Raw genomic sequence first — 19,004 nt, forward strand, 5'->3', positions numbered from 1 at the left:
GCTTGTGTTTATTGTGGTTTAGGGAAGAGGTGCCCCCCAAAAGCTCATGGAAGAGACAGTGAGGCCGGTTCCCAGGTGAGATGACTGGGTCAGGAGAGCCTTGACCTGTCAGTGGTTCATCCCCCATAGGATGGACTGGGTGTGGCTGAGCGAGGTGGGTCCCTGGGGGTGGCTTTGGGGTTTCTATATGGGTGAGCTGAGCTCAGTCTCTGTTTCCCCATCACCCTGGGAGCACTTCCCTCTGCCCCGCTCTCCGTCATGACGTGCCCAAGCCCTGAGGAGCAGAGCTGGCCACCTGTGGGCGGAACCTCTGAAAAGGCGAGCCTCAAATAGGTGTTTCCTCCTCTAAAATGGCCCTTGTCAGCATTCTCAGTCACAGTCGTGAAAACGCTGGGTAGAACCCTGTGTTGTAGTTGACTGAATACACGGGGAGAGGTAGTTCAATGGCTCCCAAACCAGAGCCAGACAGGATCACTAAAACTGCATCCCCGCGGCCAGAGCCATGGCAGGGAGACAACATGAGCAAGTACTGGGTAGAGCAGGGTCAATGCAGCCAAATGACCTTCCAAAGCCTCTGGAGTCTGTGTTACCTACTTAGATAATGCACGAACCTTCTATGTGCCCCTGGAGGGAGAAATGCTGGAATCCAAGTAGCCGAGAAAGTTGACAATAATTAGAAAAAGATTCACTAAACCATACTTCATGGATCACAGAACCAATCAGGGTGTCAATAACCAAATATCTAAAACTGCTGGGATGAAGTGCCACTTGGCATTAGAACTCCTGAGACATAGCTAAAGCAGCCCTTAAAAGTAAACTCATAGCTCTTGATGCATTTTTAAAATAAGGCTATAAAGCCGACCAGTTAATTATTTGATTTCAGAACCTTCTAAAACAGAGTGATCCATTAGAGAGAAAAAGGAAATAATAAATAAGGGCAGAAATTAACAAACAAAAGTCAGACAAACTGTGGACGATCCATAAAATCAAAGCTATTTCTTTGGAAACAAATGGAAAAAAAAATCGACTGAGTAGGAAGGTCAAGGTCAAGGGAATAAAATAGGAAGTGCAGGAACAGGAGGAGTATAGAAAGGGTTCACAGACGCATCAGGAACGCTAGGCATCGAGAACGTCATCAGTAGCTGTTTCTGGTAGTAAAATTGAAAACTTACACAGCATTGTAAGCAAAACCAAATTTATAAAAATCATTCGGACGCCAGGTTCTGGTGATTTTTTCAAAGAGAATTTTACGAAAGCTTCAATGAACAGAGAATTGTTTCCCTTACACAGCTTGTACCTGAGAATAGATAAAACAAACAAAATATCTGACTCGGTTCGACACTAGCATGATTTGAGATCAGGATTGAACAAGGACACTGTGAGACTAGAAAATCCCAGACCAACCTCACCAATAATCTAGGTGCAAAAAGACAAAAAAAGGTAAACCCTATTTCACAACGTAGTAACAAGTCCGGAGTCAAGCTTGTTTCTCCAGGTAGGTGACAGAGAACTGAGGGCACTGGGACTTGTTGATGAGGAGGATCTGCCTTTAGGAGGATACAGGTGGCAAGTCCTCTGCAGGATTCAGTGTCCAGCACATGTAAGAAGCCAAGCAGGACAACAGCCAGGAACCAGAATCCGCTGGAAAACCCATAACAGAAGAGTGAAACCCTTCACTTAATAAAAAGGAACCAAACTGGCAAAGATGAGCTTGGTGATGGGACGTACATAATTTCTTCTCCTTACTGGATTCTACCTCTCGTCCTGTACAAAAGTAAACTCAAAATGGATCAAAGACCTTCATGTAAGACCTGACACTTTGAAATTGCTGGAAGAAAACAGGGGTAGCCTTTCAAGATGTAGGCACAGTAAACAATTTCCTGACTAGGACTCCAACAGCTCAGGATCTAAAAGCAAGAATTGACAAATGGAATCGCGTCAAATTAAAAAGCTTCTGCAGAGCCAGGGAGACAGTCCACAGAGTACAGAGAGAGCCTGCACGGGGAGGAAATCTCGCCAGCCCTTCGTCTGACAGAGGGTTGCTATCCAGAGGATACAAAGGATTCAAAAAGGCTGAAAAGAATGAGAGCGTGTAAGTGATCTGCGCTCCCATCTCAAAGGAGTACAAATGGCCAATAAATATAAATCAATCAATCAATCAATTAATCGTGTCCATCTACAACTAAAAAAAAATTTACAAAAGAGACACTTACACACCCATGTTCAATGCAGCACAATTCACAATAGCCAAGATATGGAATCAGCCTAATGTCCATCAACAGATGGATGGCTTTAAAAAAATATGGTATGCCGAGCACAGTGACCCACACCTGTAATCCCAGAGGCTCAGGAGGCTGATGCAGGAGGATAGAAAGTTCAAAGCCAGCCTCAGCAACTTAGCGAGGCCCTAAGCAGCTCAGCAAGACCTTGTCTGTAAATAGAATTTTAAAAAGGGTTATGGATGCCACTCCATGGCTAGGCATACTTGGCATCAACTCCCAGTATCATATGTATATGTATATGATGGGAATTGAACGAATACACACACACACACAGTCACACACACACTCACATTTATATATATATGGAAACCTGCTGTTTGGGTCCCCTCTCACCCTGCAAGAGTCTTGCTCCTATTTCTATTCTTAAATAAATCTTACTCCTTTAACTCTTGCAAAAAAAAGTGGTAAATGTACAAAATGGAGTATGATTCAGCCACAAAGAATGAAATCCTGTCATTTTTTCAGAAAAACAGATAGGACTGGAGGAAGTCATATTAAGAAAACTTAACCTGAAACAGACAAATATCACATATTTTCTCTCATATGTGGGGAAAACGACAAGAAAACAGAAGAGAGAGTCTTGGGGAAGAGCGAGGGGACGGGAGGGGGTGAGAGGGCTGGAGGGAGGGTCATATACAGCTGTGGAAGCCACTGATTTGTGCAATCAATATGGCTGAATAATTGTAAGAAAAATAAGTGTCTGTAAGGGAAAATGCTACTGTGTTTATTTATATTTAAAATCGGATTCACACTGAATCTAATTAAAACTGATTTGTATGGAGAGTTAAATCTTGATAGAAAAATTGTGTGAGAATCGTCGGCTCTAGATATACTAAAGGTTATATTTTGAAATAAAATATCAGAAACTTATCCCAATGTTGTCACAGTGCCAGTAACAGTTGTACCACTAGGAAAATCCATCCTAAAATGAAAAATTATCAGAAATCATTGTGAACTTCTGACTGATGGTGCTTTTTGTTTTATCAGCTAAAATTTTAAATTTAAATTTAAACAGTAGTTAAATTTGAAGAAAAGTGAGCCAGAAAAAATCTTAGAATTGAGATCACGTATCTAATATGTTGTGTAAGATCATGACCAAATAGTATTCTGCAGTCTTCAGGGGTATGTCAGTGTCAGGCATCATTATTACCCCAGTATGTCATATATGCAATGAAATATTTTAAAAAAGAAAAACTGAAGGATATTTGTTTTGTGAAGATGTTTTCTTAACTTATTTTTTTAAGTCAGACAAATTTAGTTATTTCATATAGAACAGCAATTTCTTATGCAAAGTATTTTATTATATGATCAAATTAAATTCACTATAATATATTGCATAATATATTAATGTTATTAATATATTAATATATTGCATAATATCTTAAATGTGTTGCATATAGATATTAAGTGTTAAGTATTTATTTTATGTGTTCTAACAGATCATCATTTGTAGCAATATTGAAGGTCATTCCTAACCACAGATCTAATAATTGTTTATCATTGTGAAGTTCTTTATTTGCACTTTTTTGATACGTTTATGTACAACTTAATTGTTTTGCCTCTTTTATCCAAAGCAGAGTTGGGGCTTCAGCTTTGCCAGCTTCCTTTCACTTGGACTCCAACTGCACTAAACTAACGTAAAGCACTAACAGCCCGGCACCCAGCAGCCTGCAGTGGGGAGCAGGCCGGCTGTGGCAGACAGCAACCCGGGGACTGGGCTTGGATTGGCAGGAGGCTGAAAGGCAGGAAGGAGCTGGCTGCTGTGGCCAAGGCCCTGGGCAGGGTCTCCACCCATGGGAAACTCCCTGGAGAGCACCCTTCTAGTCTGGGGGCAGAGCAGCGGGAATTGGGACCTGAGCTGTGGGTCCCCACCGGGGCCAGGGCTCTGTGTCCTCCGGCTCTGCAGAGTCCTGACGTGGTCCAGTAGGTGTGGCCAGTGGGGGCGTCCACTGCGCGGTGTGAGCCAGGGCTCCCTGGTCTCCTGGGCTGCTCTCTGCACGCAGCGGGGACTCCAAGCCTGTGGTTCTGATGGCGGCCAGCACCACCCCGGCTCCACTCTCGGCTCTCGCCTCCTATCCAGTGGCCCTCTCCTCTTGTCCAAACCCTACCCACCCTGGGCCAGCGTGTGCCCTGTGCTGGCAGTGCCAGGAGCCTCTGCTCATCCCCGAGAGGCACCTGGGCCCGCCCTCATCCCTGCCGGGGCTTCCCTTGGCTGACGGTGGAGACAGCCCAGCGACAGCCACCCCTGATGGGAGAGTGAGGGCAGAGGCCACGTCCCGACCCACTTCTGGGGTCTTCAAACCCCACCTACAAAGTGGAGCCAAGTGTCCAAACCTCAGGCCACTTGCCTGTGACAGTGTGGAGCACTGAGTAGCCTCTCCATTAACAGCCGGCTCGTCTCTGGTGTGCTTTAATGGCCTCCGGTCTTCTGCGCACAGACCTGGAGTGGGGCAGGACTGTGCTCACCTCCTTCCATGCCCACCGTGTGCACAACAGGGGCTGGTAGAGTGAACCGCATCACCACGCCCCGTGAGCTCCAATGACTGGATACCTGAGTGGATCCCACAGCCTCCACCAATGCCCTTGATGGGGAGGCAGAAGGGCCCGTGTCCAGGCCAAGCTGGGCCAGCTGGGGTGCTCCAGAAATGACCCCATCCATCACTGACTCCAAGAGCTGCGTTCTGGATGCTGGCTCGTCTCTGCGGGATGGAAGCCCTGTGCCCGCAGCCACGTCAAAGGAGGCCCCAAAGATCCCGCAGAAGAAAGCAGCCTGACTGGAGGCAGCACTTACAGTGTCAGAGGTGGCTGACCTGACCTCGTTTGGGCTACCAGTCTGCACATCTGCTCTACATGGAGGTGGGTGCCCAGGGCGGCTGACATCCAGACACTCAGCTTGTGTGGTGAAGGGGGAAATCTCAGCAATTGCCGGGGTCGAAGCCCCCAGGGAGCCCTGCAGCGTGGGCCTGGCTGACTTTGAGGTCTGTTTTCTCTCAGGGCAGTGTGGACAGAGATCGGCCACTCAGGACCTGGACTTCAGGTCCCTCGTTAGCTGAAATGCCCTGAAAGGGCCTTTTGTGTCAACTGCTGGGGATTTTTAAAGTCCCAGGTCCTTTTCTGACTCCGGGGACAGATGGGATCGATGGGCCACTGCTGTGGCCTCAAGCAGGACGCAGCTGGCCCAGGGTCCTGCACAGGCCAGAGGCAGGGCCACAAAGATGAGGACTTGTGGCCCTGCCTGCCCTAGAAGCAGCCCAGCAGCCTCTGTCCACCGTCTCTATTCGGGGTTCTGTTTGGAGCTTGTGTGTCCCTCTGAGTCCTATGAGGGGGAAGGAAGCCAGGGCTCAGCGCCCCCCCAGGGAGATGGACTTGTGCAGCCCGCAGCCCTGGGTGACGAGGCAGTCCTTAGTGCCAGAGACTGGGCAGTGGCTCCACTGAGCCACCTCGGATGGGCCGTGCCCAGGGGGACGACACTTCTGCAGCTCCTGATGTCCAAGGACAGGAGAGGACGAGGGCCCCAACTCTGCCATTCCCTTCTATCCCGACCCCAGCGATGGCAGGGCGAGACCCAGGCCCTGCTCAGGGCACAACTTCCGGGCCACCCTCCTGGGGACGCGCCCTCACTGAGGCTCCTGGAAGCAATGTTCCACCAGCTCTCTGGGTGTCCTCGTGCCCCGAGATGGCCTGCCATCAACCCCTACAGCCCGCTGGAGCTCCCCTCCTCTTCCCCCCACGCCCACCCCAGCCCCTTCCCCCACCCTGCCCTCTCTGGACGCTCTGAGGACCTCAGGTCCCACCCCGAGCCTGCCCCTGGCAGCCCTCTCTGCCGCTCACCCCGGGAAGGCCCGGCTGGAGGACTGCTGCAGCCTCTGCTGGCCCCACCCCGGCAGGGCTCATCCTGGACCCCAGCGTGGACAGGTGTGGGCTGCAGGGCCAGGAGGGACCTGGGTGTGCTGCCCTGCCAGGTCCTCCTCTGTATCCAGGCGCAGGGAGGACTGGGAGGGGAGAGGAGTTGGACGGGCACAGGGATCGGGCAGACCTTGCACTTTCTCCTTCCCCTCCCACGTCTGGTGAGACAGGAAAGGGCTTGTTGTCCCTTGCTGAGGGGGACAAGATGGGGAGCAGCTGACAGCCAGGCGCCTGAGAAGGGAGATGAGCTTGACCGCCCCAGGTCGCTGCCCTGTGACCTCACCTGGCTGCCCTTGGTGACCCTGCCTTTCAAGCCACAGATTCTGGCAGTCCCGCCCCCCACCCCAAGCACCTGCCCCAGAGCAGAGGAGACCAAGACCTGGACGTGGGTTTTGTGAACATTCCCTGGGAACTTAGGGGTGCCACGCCCAGTCACCACAGGTACACAGTCAGGGACAGAAAGAGCAGTCCTTGCCCCTCAGTGGCTAGGTGAGCCCTGTGTCCTAGGCCACCCCCAAGGCAGCTCCCACCCCTCCCAGTGCACCCAGCCCCAGCCCCGCCTGCCCCCAGGCGCTGCCCCTGCTCACTGAAGGCTCCTTGTCACTGGGCTGTTTGTTTAAAGGCACAGAACCCCTGATCACCACCAGCAACATCTCAGGTCTGCATGGCCCTCTGGGGACCAGTCTGAGTGTCCTTTCACTGTTTGGCTGGTTTTTATTGGCTGTGGGGCTGTTGGAAAGACAATGAGGACGACTTATCACGCCCAGAGGAAGCCTGCCACCAGCAGTGAATGGCTGTCACCAGAGGGGAGGGGACGTTGGGTGGGAAAGACACCGTGAAAGCAGGAAAGGGAAACTGTGAAAAAAATGGTCTCCGCACTCTGTGGCAGGGACGGAGAGGCCCAGAGTAGAGTCCCCCAGCAGAGTCCCCCCATGAAGGTCCTGAAGAAGCCACCATCAACCACAGGCGGCCACATACCTACCTATTGGATGCTCCGCAGGACACTGGGAGGCTGTGAAGCTGTGGCCAGCAGCAGTGCAGCACCAGGCTGGGTCCACGGGGTGCTGACCTGCAGACAGGGGTGCAGACGCCTGGCCGGCACGTGCCTTCCCAGCACAAGACAGCACTGGGTGTAGACGCTCGTTCCTGAGCTGGGCACCCCAAGGACCCCAGGGCCTGGAGGACAGATGCCAGCCAGCGGGTTTCCAGAATAGCCCATAACACAGGGTGGGACTGCAACAGCGGGAGGAAGGAGGGAATTAAAAACCATCAATCACGGCACACACACACACACACACACACACACACACACACACACACACCAGTGCAGCAGGCCACCTCGGCCAAGGCTGCCTGCACAGCTCAGCGGCATCCAGCAGGCCCAGCTGCTGCACCCCGTCCCCACACTCCACCCACAGCACTCCTCCGTCCCCATCAGACCCGAGCTCCTGGTGCCCCTTCCCCAGCCCCTGGCAGCCACTGCCCTACGTCTGCTTCTATGAATTTGAACACTCTAGATAAACGGAGGGAGATTTGTAAGAAACGCTTTATTTCAGAGCAGTCATGAACTTACAGAAAATCTGCACAGTGACCAGCGGTTCCCCTGCACCTCACAGCCTGTGTCCCCTGCCGTTAGCATCAGGAGTCGGCTGCCGATCTGCGATACAGAAGGGGCCCTTCAGATGGGATACCATCCACTGAGGCCCAGGCTGAACCGGGACCTCCTCAGGCCTCACCTGATCCTCCCAGGTCCCACGTGACCTTCGGCTCTCAGACCTCCTTAGGATTTTTGAGGCTGGGACAGTTTCTCAGAGTTTCCTTGTCTCTTGTGACCTTGACAATGTTGAGGAGGGCTGGTCAGGTCCTTGCCGGGCACTGATTTTCCCACCTCAAAAAAAGAATCTCATTTTATTCCTTCCAATTGTTGGCTCTGTTGACACCTTGTCCCTCGCCCCCCACATTTACAGAACCCCCCATCTCAAGCACATGTCCAGGGTTCCCCAGAGGAGCAGTGAGTGGACACAAGGAGCAGGCCTGAGGACTGCCCTATGTGTCCACCCTTTCAGCATCCCAGCTACTGGGTTCTGCCCTCTGGCTGCCCTTGAGGGTGCTGTGACTGGACATCTTCCCCTCCACATCTCTTCTCGAGAAGGTGCCCTGAGCCACCAGGGTCCCCTCCCTCCCATTGACCATTCCTACATTCACCTCAGAGGGGCCAGCATCTCTTTTGGGGCTGAGCTCCCAGATTCAACCAGGGACGGGAAGTCACACCAACCTCTCAAGAGCTTGTCAATCCTGCCCGCCTTCTCCCTGCTTAGCCCTCCCATGAGCAAGAGCTGGGTTTTCCCCCTGAGTCCACACAGTTCACACTTCTAAGCTTCCAGTTGGCTATGGCAAAGTGGATGGCTAATTAACCGTGCTGCCCAGCATGCCCTGTCCATGAGCCTGGCTACTGGTGAGCCAAGCCGTGCCTCACCTCACCTACTAAGCAGCAGTAGCCAGTTCTTCGCCTCTGCTCTGCTGAGACTCCAAGAACCAGCATTCTGCAGGAAGCCTTGACTCTAGAATGGTTTTGAGATCAGACACAAGAGGGGGAGGGATTCCCCTTCTCACATCTTCTGTAACATCACATGGGAGGCCTACACACTACAAGGAAACAAGAAAGGGATTAAAGGTACACAGTTTGGAAAGGGAGAAATAAAACTGTCCTTGTGTACAGAAGATATGATCATTTATGTAGAAAACCCCAAAGAATTGACAAAAGTTCCTGGAGTGAATACCTGATTATATAGAGACATTGCACAACACAAAGTTAATTTGCAAAAGCCAATTGGTTTTCTATATTCCAGCAAAGAACAAATGGATTTTAAAATTAAAAACACATTACCATGTATATGAGCACTCGCAAAGGGAAATATTTTGTGATAAAGCTAAGCCCATTTTTACATGAGCCGTATGAGGAACGCTATGTGACTCTAGAGAAGGACATCTCCTGAGAACTAAATCAGTGGACATCCCATGTTCATGGATAGGAAGATTCGATGTGGCCAAGACATGAGTTCTTCCCAACTTGATCTACGGATTTGAACAATCACAATTCAAATCTCAGTGTTGTGGCTTGAATCTCTAATGACTCCCAAAGGCTTGGTCCCCAGTGCAGCAGAGTTCAGAAGAGAGGCTTTGGGGAATGATGACATCGTGAGGGTTCTAACATCATCAATGAATCGACCCATTGATGGACCCATAACCTGATGGGATACGGGGAGGTGACGAAAGCTACAGGAGGTGGGGCTCAGTGGAGGGGAGAGAGTCCTGGGGACTGTGCCCTTGGGAACCACACTTTGTCCCTGGACACTCCCTTAATCTCTCCTTCTTTTCCTCTGTTTCCTAGCTGCCGGGAGGTGAGCTCATCTCTTCTGCTGCACACTCCCCGCCATGAAGTGCCGCTTCCCCAAAGGCCCGCAGCATGGAGCCAAGTGTGGGCTGAGACCTCTGGAGCTGTGAGCCAACAAACCTTTCTCCTTTAAGTTGGTTTTCTCCCGTATTTTTGTCACAGTCATGGAAATGTGATGGCACACTCAGCAAGTTATTTTGTAGTCATCAACACACTGATCCTAGAGTTTAGCTGGAGAGGCAAAAGGGACACAGTCTGAGGACTGTCCATACCTAGCTCCAAGGTTGACCATAAAGCTACAAGACAGTGTGGGATTGGAAAAACAAAAGACAAATGATAAATGGAACAGAATAGAGAGTCCACAGTAGACCCCCCATAGATACAGTTAGCTCATCTTTGACAAAAGGGTAGAGTTGAAATAGGAGCAAAGATTGTCTTTTCAAAATGGTGCTGGCACAGCTGGATGTGAACACAGACCTTCCCCCCACAGAAATCAACCCCAAATGGATCAGGGGTCGAGGTGTGCAATGTAAAACTACAGAATTCCCCACAGATAACAGGAGGAGACCCAGGTGACTTGGGTGTGGTGGTAACTTTTTAAACAGCAATATCGAAGGTACGATCCGTAGAAGAGAGAACCGATAAGCTGACTTCATCAAGATTAAAAACCTGTGCAAGATTAAAAACATGTCAAAAAACGAGAAAACCATCTATAGACCGGGAGAAAATGTTTGCAAAAAAATGCATCTGATAAAAGACCGTTACCCACGTCGTGCCCAGGACTCTAATTCAGCAGTAAGAAAATGAGGAGAGAACAAGAAAACTGCACAACGCCTCACCAGACATGCAGGGCACCAGGGAAGTGCCGGTGCGATGCCAGCACAGTCCCATCAGGGCGACCAGATCCAAGACACCGCCGCTCCAGGGCCAGCGAGGATGTGGAGCGGCAGGACCCTCACGCACTGCAGGAGAGAGTGGGAAAGGGGCGGACCCTTGCGTCAGCAGGTACCAATCACAAGGCCAGGAGCAGGGCCTGGGAGGCTCACCCTCTGCTCAGCTCAGGCTGGGCCAGTGGACCTGGGTTCCTGGGTCATGGCTGAGCCCAGCTACGCAGACCCTGTGCCCAGGCCTGCGGGAGGGGAATGAGAACCCACTGAGGGATGAGAACCCTCCCAAGGGCGTACGTGGTCTGTGAGTGAACAGCTGCAGCAGTGATCTGTACCCGGGAGCCCCTTTCAGCCTCTGTGCTTGGGGTGTGGAGACGGTGGCTGGACGTCTCACCAGGGAGCTCCTGTCGGTAGCACCGCTAAAGACCGTCACTGGGTCTAGACGTTGGGCAGCGTATCATCAGCGTTTGTTGCTATAACTAAATACTTGAGGCGGGCTGCTGATAAAAGGAGATTGTTCAGCTCACAGTTTGAGAGGTTCAAATGTGGTTCCTGCGTGGGCCCAGCTCTGGGAGGGCCTTCTTGGCTGTGCCACCTCTCGGCAATGGCAATGGCGGAGCCATCACATCTGGAAATGGGAGGCCTGGGAGACTGGGTAGGGCCAGGCACAGGCTTCTACCAGTAACCTGGTCTCGCAAGGGTCGGGCACACCACAGCGACCTGAGGACCCCCCACCAGTTCCACATCCACCCGGGGGGCCACTCCATCCAACCCCAACAGGCAGGTTTCACAGGTGACGATACGGGAAGAGCAGACCAGGAGAACAGCAGTGGGCGGGTGTGAGGGCCACTACGGCCCCTCAGCATGTGCAGCCCTGACCCCACGCAGGGGTGAAGCAGGTGGGGCTCTGGGGGTGGCTCACGAGTCTCACAGGAGGGCTCGGCACCCTGATAAAAGAGGCCCGAGAGACCCTCGTCCTTGCACCACATGAGGAGGCAGCGGGAGCCGGAGGAAGAAGAAAGGGGGCCGCTTGCATGTGGGGTGGACGCGGAGGGCCCCGTGGGGAAAGCCAGGAGGTGCTGGAGGGGAAAGAGGGAGCCCTGGGGTGCAGGGCCCCTGCACAGGCCACATGGTGTCCAGAGGCAAGACTGGGTGCCAGGGCAGCTGGACTGGGGGAAGTGGTCACCCTGCTGCTGAGCTGCCCTCTGGAAAGCAGGACCACCTCATTGTGCTTTGGGTCTTCAACCCTCTCGGCTGATGGACTGATGACAGCTGTGCACGGTTGGCAAGGAGAGGCCTGGCTCTCGGGAGCTGAGGTGGCTCCCTGTCTCCGTGGGACCTGGGTTCTCGACTCTTTCATGGGAGTAGAAGATGCCAGCCCGAGACGTTCCGAGGCATCCCCCACTGTGAGCCTCCTCTGCGGGTCCGTGGAGGGCACCCACCCTCGGTCTCCATTGTCCTGACGAAAGCAGGGCTTGCCTTGCCCCAGGCCCTGGGGCCAGCGCAGGGCAGGTGGCAGGCAGCCCGTAGCCCCCACCCCTGCACCCGGCTCCTGGCGCTCCCTCCTTCCCTGTGCAGCGGCGGATGATACTTGACTAGTTGCCAAACATTCTATTTTGGTCTCTGAGCTCAGGTGACTGAGCCGTGACAAGGAGGCCGTCTTTCACACCAGCCGAGTCACGGGTAAGGCTCTGATGTGGGTATTTTTGGTGTGGGTCAGAACTGTGCTGTTTCTAAATGTTCTCTTTCTCCTCCCCTAAAACCAGCAGGAGGCCCGGAGGGGAGGCAGCTGAACTTCGGAAAGGGGGTCACAGAGGAGCCTGAGGCAGGGTCTGGGGGCCCCCTGCAGGGTCGGGGCGTCCTGGCTTCCCTCCAGCCTTCCTCCAACACGGGATCCCCACTCACTGACTTTGTGAGCTAAGCGTTCCTCATGCCGCAGTCCCTGGTCTTCTAAGTGACATTGATTGAGAAACCTTAATGGGCGGCGGTGTTTATGAAGGACACTCAGCACTGACCGGGCACTGAGGTTGGGGCTTGCATATTGAGGAGGAGCATCCTGGATAATTAACCTCTGAGGCCTGGGGACCCCAAAATAGTGGGCAGGGTGGCCTCCAGGAAGAGCAGCGAAGTCAATGCGGTCAATTATTTGTCATTTACAATTTAAATAAACCCCCGTGATCCCATTAACATCTCAGTCAGAATCGGGTAAGCCGCTGTGTGAGGTGTGAGGTGTGCAGTTGTTTTTCTGGGACCAGGCCAGCTCCTTCCTGGACTTCACCCGGAAGGACTGGGAGGACTGGGGCTTCTCAGCTGTGGGCTGTGTCTGGAATGGACTGGACCCGGGAAAGGAATCCAGGAAGTGAGGGTGAAGCGGATGGTGCCAGGGGGTGCAGACAGGGAGGAGGCGGCTCAGGGGGGCAGCTGCAGGGCAGGTGGGGCAGCAGGTGAGGAGGAGGGTGTTAGAGGACCCCCCTCCCCCCAGCCGGCCAAGCACAGGCCCCAGCAGGAGCGCGTAGGACTCTCCTTTTACCACAGTCCAACCTCCACCTTCTGTCACCTGCCTGGAGTAAGGTGATGAGCCCTGAAGGTGCACTTTGGGCAGGGCGTGGTGAGAGAGGAGTGGCCCCTCATGGGCCACTGAGTGGCTTGGGCTGTCCAGGGAAAACTTTCTGAAAAGTCTCATGTGCTTTCTTTTCATTTTTTTTTTCAGTATTATTTTCAAAGGACCAGCTGGCAGTTGACAGCTATTGAAAGGAGAAAAGATGACTGCCAAATCAAAGTGGGACACCAGCACGTGCTGTGGGGACTGGAAGAAGGAATCGGAGCCTTTCCACCTCTGTGAGTTGGGATTCCACCCCTCTGTGTGTGTGCATATGGGCGTGAGCATCCGTGTGTGTACGTGTGGGTGTGTGCGTGTGCTCTGGGGACCCACAGCCTCAGGGGTCGAGGAAGGCCTGTTCACACAGAGAGGCTGCTGAGAGGGGCCCCCGCATGGACCCCCTGGGTGGTTTGCACCCCAAGAGGAAAGCACTGGACAGCGTTTGTGAGCTCTGATGGGGCCGCCCACTGTGCCTCCTGCCCCACCGCCTTTTGGCTGAGCATGTGAGGTCTCAGCTCCATCTGTGGCATCTCCTGACTTCGCATCCAGCTTAGCAGCAGCCTGTGCTCCAGGCAGACCCTCACCCAGCCCGACCTCAAGAGCTTGATAAGCTCTCCATTATTGGACTTCTGGAGCTCCTTCTGGTGGAGAGGGAAGAGAGAGGCTTACCCCACACAGGGGCCTCTGCTCCCCAACACCTGGGCTGCATTTCTCCCAGGAAGGCTGTGGGACCAGAAGACACCCCTTCAAGTCCACCAAGAGTTGGCAAGAAAGACCCTTGATCACCAAGGGACATAGGGGACTCCCCTCCAGGCTCCCCTGGTCTTCCATCAGGAGTCTGACCTCTTTGTCAGGAGTCAGGACTTTTCCAAAGCCTTGCTCTCGTTCTCCATGGTGAGAGTCAGAGATGGCCCAGTAGCTTGGTGCTGACACCCAGGTGTCCCCAGGAGAGTCCTTCCCGGCCTGCCTCCAGGTCACACAGCATGGGGCCAGCTCTGATGGTGCTGGATCTTCCACCTGGGGATGCCCTTGGGTAGCTGGAGATGACCGTGGACTCCCTGGATGGCTACCCAGGAGGGCTACCCCATGCACACTCACAGAATTCTGCAGCTAAGTCAGTGGCACCGTTGGGCTATCCAGGGCTGGGCTGCCCAGTGGAACTTCCTGTGGTGTGGAACCACCTAGGTGGCCACTGTCCAACATGGCGGCACCAGCCACACATGGTTGTGAACACTTGAATTACAGCCAGTGCAGGTGACCAAAGGCACCCCAAGAAGTCCACTTGGGGAGTCAAAGGACCACAGCATCACGGAGCCTTGTGGCTCCTGGGTGCAGGACACACCCTCTTGTGAGGATTTGTTAGACAACCACCCCCCAGAGAGGGCCAAGCACAGGCCCCAGCAGGAGTGCTGGCGACTCTCCTCTTTCCACAGTCTGTCACCTGCCTGGAGTGAGGTGCTGAGCCCCCTGAAGGCACACTTCGGGAAGGGGGTGGTGAGAGAGGAGTGGCCCTCATGGGCCCACGGGGAGCCCTCGGCTCTAGCTGACCACACAGCTGGAGAGGGGTGGGCTTGGGGGCAGCAGGTGTAGCATGGAATGTTCTGGACGAGCTTTGGTCATGGGGAGAAGGAGGCCAGAAGGAGAAAGCAGTCAGGGCGGGTCCCAGGCCAGGGCAGCTGGCACTGGGAGGTGATGGGGAAGGCCACCACCCTCTCCTCCTCCTCCCAGGCACACACCCACCTGCAGCCCCAGAGCCACCAGATCACGTGGCCTTTCCAGCGTCAGCAGGGGATGGCCTCTTCTGAAGCCAGTCGACTGCCCAGCCTTGCTGTTGGCACTGAGTTCCAGGCTGTACCGGTGACCTGCCGAGCCCAGGTGCAAAGCCATGACCAGCTGGTGGCTCCAGGTGGCCTGCTGGTGGCTGGGCAGGAGGGGCTTCTAGCTGGGGGAGCGAGGAAGCCAAAGCCAACCCAGCCTTCTCAGAGGCAGGTCCTCTTGGAGACGCCAGGAGCGGCCCCCAGCCCCAGTGAAGGGGAGCACCACAGCCTGGAGCAGGTGGCTTGTGGGCAGCTTGACTCGCATGGTCAACACAGCAAGCCCACGGGGACAAGGACACCAAGGCCCAGGAGGCTCAAGGGAAGGTGGGGCTCACAGCCTCACTCCTGGGACAGAGGATCCAGGCTCCGACCAGGCTCCAGCCCACACATCCAGTGACCCAGGCGAGTCCCTAACCTCACCGTGCCTCAGTTTCCACGGCTGTAAATTGCTCAAGCCTGGGCCTCGTCAGACCCTGGGGATGGCCCTCCTGGGCCGGACCAGCCTTCCCGGGTCAGTCTAAGCACAGGCGCTCAGGCGGCTGCTCCACAGCACAGCAGGGAAGATCCGCTGCCCAAGGGCCTTGACCCAGAGGGGGCTGTCCCTCCTCTCTCCCCAAGGGCAGCGTCGAGGCCAAGGGCCTGGGCACGGGGCTTCCAGCCTCCTGTTTGAGGTCACCAGCTGAGTCAGTGGGTGTTCACCAACTTCATCTGGACCCCAGGTGACATCCTTGTTCAGAGAAGAAAAGCCAGGAGCCATGAGGGAGGGGGGACCCCCCTCCAGGCCAGAACCCCAGTGCTCTCAGGGGACAAAGCCAAAACGCATCCAGGAGAGCCCTGCCTGCCAACCAGAAGGCCCAGGGGACTGTCCACGGGAGTCCTGGCTTCTCCGAGTGGAAGGAGGTTCTCCCTACAGGGGCGTGGGGCAAAGTGCCTGCTGTCCCCTCCCACTGCGTGTTCAAGTCCTGGGGCCTGGTGACCAGGGCGAGCCATCACGTCAGTTGGAGTTCTTCCTGGGATCTGGCCTGTGGTAGGGACTGAGCTGCATTCCCCCAAAGTCCACCATTGACGTCCTCGCCCGCCCTTGCCGCCACCGAATGTTCCTCTGTTTGGAAATAGGGTCCTCACAGATGTCACTGACCAGGACAAGGTCACAGAGGAGTGATGCAGACTTCCTTCCTCAAAGGCTCGTGGAACACAGCCCGTCACCCAGGAGAAGCCGGGGGAAGACCAAGGCGAGGCCAGGCTGCTTGTCCCTCCAGCCAGGCATCCTGGGGACTGCAGCCAACCGCCAGAAGCTGGGAGAGAAGCTGGGAGAGAAGCCGGGACGCGCTCTCCTCCCACCGAGGGAACGCGCCCTGCCGACACCTCCGCTCACACCTCTGCCCTCCAGATGGTGAGAGCAGACGCTGCCTGTGAGCCACCATCTGGCATGGAGCAGGCACAGCTTCCTGCAGCTCAGGCAGAGCCAAAGCTCCAGGGCCCGGGGGCCGCCAGGGACAGTTGTGCAGCTCAAGCTGGAGCACTGAGCAGCCAGCTGTGCTGAGGGGGAGCCCGGGCACCCTGGTGGCCCCCAAATCCTGTCCCCTTCCCCACAGCTCCAGGGACCAGCCCTGCCCTCCCCTGGACTCCTTCATGTCTGGCCAGCTCCCTTCTCCATCTGCTGGGCGTGGGCACCCTCTGAGGGTGGAAGTGGCAGGGGACAGCAGGAGCTCACTGTGGGAGCGTTTTGATGAGGCTCGTCTTCAGCGGTGGACTCCTGAAGGCCAGGGCAGGCTCCCAGAGCTGAGCACTTTCCCGGGGTTTCTGGCCCCAGGCAGCCCCCGAGACGTCCACCAGGGCAGACACACTGCCATGTCCTGTCCCCAGGCCACTCCCGTTTCCTCCTGGGCAGAAGCTCTGCAGCTAGGGCACAGGACTGCACCCCGGTGGAATGGACGTGGACCCAGGTCTGCCTGGGAACACCACAGGTGGCCTCTGTCCCTGGATGGTGACATTCCTGCTGTGCAGTTGGTGGAAGAAGGAAAATGGAAGCCTGCGGGCGTTAGACCACACGATGGTGATGCTGAAACGGCAGACCCTGGACCCGGCCTTGACTGCTGGCTCCTGACACGTGACGCGCCTGTCCTGGGTGCTCCCCCAGTGGGTCTCCGTGAGGAGTGAGAGCCTCCCAGCCTCCAGGTGCACAAAGGGGACAGGCCTGCCCTGAGGGAGCTGCTGGGACTCTCCGTGGTCCTGACCTACGGGCAAGGGAGAGCCCACAGCAGACCCTAAGGAGGGGCAGGAGGAAAACAGGAAGTCACCTCCCTCGTCACCCCGAGTCCTGTTCTGCAGCTCCCCACCCCAAGCCTGGCCCGGCAGTTCTGGGGAACCTGGCCCCCGGGGTGCAGAGCCCACCACTCCACCTCGCAACCCTGGAGTGAGTCTATTAGAACTCTCAGCCACGCAGAAGTGACACTGAGGTGGTGACCGTGCCTGCTACGTCATCTTTCTTGGTCACCTAGGAACAGCCTGAGCCATGGCTTCCCCCTCTGGCTGGGGAGGCTACTGGTCTTCCATGGTGGGGAGACGGACCACAGTGCTGCCCAGCAGGGACACCTCAGGGGTCCAGCTCTTGGTGCCAGCAGGACCTGGGAGTCACCTGAAGGGTGGGAGGTTTTCAGAAGACACACACCCGCTCCTTCACCCCTGTAGGGATGCCCCGGCAAACACGGCAGAGTGGGTGGCTTAGGTGACAGAAGGTATTGTCCCATGGCTCTGGAGACAAGGAGTCCAAGACAAAGGGCCAGCAGGCAACAGCTCTAGGGATCGTCTGACCCAGGCCCCTCCCCATCTCCTGGTGGTGACTGGTGATTTGGTAGCAGAACCCTCACCCCCACCTCTGCCCTTGGCTTCACACAGCCTGGTCCCTGCGTGGGTCTGGGTCCAAATTCCCCTTTTCATAAGGACAGTCACATGGGATGAAGGCCCACCCTGATGACTTCAATTCAGCTTGACTTCCTCTCCAGGGAAGGTTATGGGGGGTCAGGAACAACCTGTCTTACTGGGGACACTCTCCCACCCACCCCCAACTTAGGAACAAGTGGATGGTTTGGCAGGAAAATACGAGTCAGAGAGAAAGAACAGAACGGGAGCCCTGGCAGCTGGGGGGGTCCACCAGGATCCTGACTTAGAGCCACAGCCAAGGTGGGGCCCGAGTTGAACACGCCCCCAGGCCCCCGGGTAACCCACAGCCTGATGGCCTCACTGGTGGTCAGGCAGGTGCAGGGACAGCAGCCACCCGGCCCTCGGAGAATCCCTGACCCTGGGGCTCCTGCTGGCAGCCCTCAAGACCCACCTGCCCCTCCTCCATTCGCTCCTCCCCCCAGCCCCCAGCCGCCCAGCAAGGCCGGGACAGGGAGGGGCGCCTCAGCTCGGAGAGGAGCCTGGTCCCCCCGCCCCCCACACATCTGAGCACAGCACCATAAATTGGGAGCCCATGACAGATGGGTAAAGCCGTGCAGCTCAAAATAAATGACACCATAATGTCTGTTCAGAGACTGAGTGACAGAAACGTGCTCTCAAGTCCCCCGCGGGGCCCTGCCTCCTGCCCACTGGCCTTGACCCCCACCTACCGACCAGCGTGCCTGAGTAGGCACCTGCTGAATACTGTTGGATGACACAGGCGGATCAGAGGCCAGTCTGGCCTTGAAATTAAACATTCTTTTCTTATGTTTCATAATTAAAACGTTTTTGGTTTTATGAACCTGAGTATGAATGGTAACAAGTGTGTGAATAAATTTTTTAAAATGAATTCTGTGAAGAGGCATCTCAAGGGACTGAGGCCAGCTGCGCAGTCTGAGGGAAGAGTCCTCCGTGGCCACCTCGCTTCACAGGCCAGCTACAAAGCAGGGGTCCCTGGGCACCCTCACTGCAGACCCCTGGCTGAAGATGTGAATGTGTTTCCAAAAGTACTATCACGTAACTCCCCAGAACACTCAAAGCACAGGACAGCAACGCCTGCATTTAGGGTTTTGTGACAGCAAGAAATACCGTCTAGAAGCACTTGGGGGAGAGGTGGTGGAGAGGGAGGGTGGGAGAGTGCCCAGTGCGAAGCCCTGTGTCCCCCGGCCTTCTCGCCCC

At 55.2% G+C, this 19,004-nt stretch overlaps 2 long non-coding RNA genes across 8 annotated transcripts in view; one reads left to right on the plus strand and one right to left on the minus strand.

Moving 5' to 3' along the window:
* The window catches only part of LOC144369147 (uncharacterized), a 41,008-nt gene that overhangs the window by 12,238 nt on the left and 9,766 nt on the right, over positions 1–19,004 (minus strand). For 2 of the 7 annotated variants that reach the window (XR_013428617.1, XR_013428616.1), the window contains exons 1-5: positions 9,703–10,160; positions 8,670–8,834; positions 7,925–8,076; positions 7,762–7,845; positions 7,171–7,421 (exon numbers count right to left, since the gene is read on the minus strand). This is a non-coding gene — a long non-coding RNA (uncharacterized LOC144369147). Of the gene's footprint in view, positions 1–6,737; positions 6,918–7,170; positions 7,422–7,761; positions 7,846–7,924; positions 8,077–8,669; positions 8,835–9,702; positions 10,162–11,691; positions 15,035–19,004 lie in introns of those variants that run through there. The other 5 variants (XR_013428619.1, XR_013428620.1, XR_013428615.1 and 2 more) reach the window with 5 other exon arrangements.
* Positions 15,044–18,675, plus strand: LOC144369148 (uncharacterized). Its single transcript, XR_013428622.1, has 2 exons — positions 15,044–15,396; positions 16,002–18,675. It is a non-coding gene; the product is annotated as an uncharacterized LOC144369148 (long non-coding RNA).

This window comes from Ictidomys tridecemlineatus, chromosome 12, assembly GCF_052094955.1.
Source record: "Ictidomys tridecemlineatus isolate mIctTri1 chromosome 12, mIctTri1.hap1, whole genome shotgun sequence".
Classification (NCBI taxonomy): Eukaryota; Metazoa; Chordata; class Mammalia; order Rodentia; family Sciuridae; genus Ictidomys; species Ictidomys tridecemlineatus.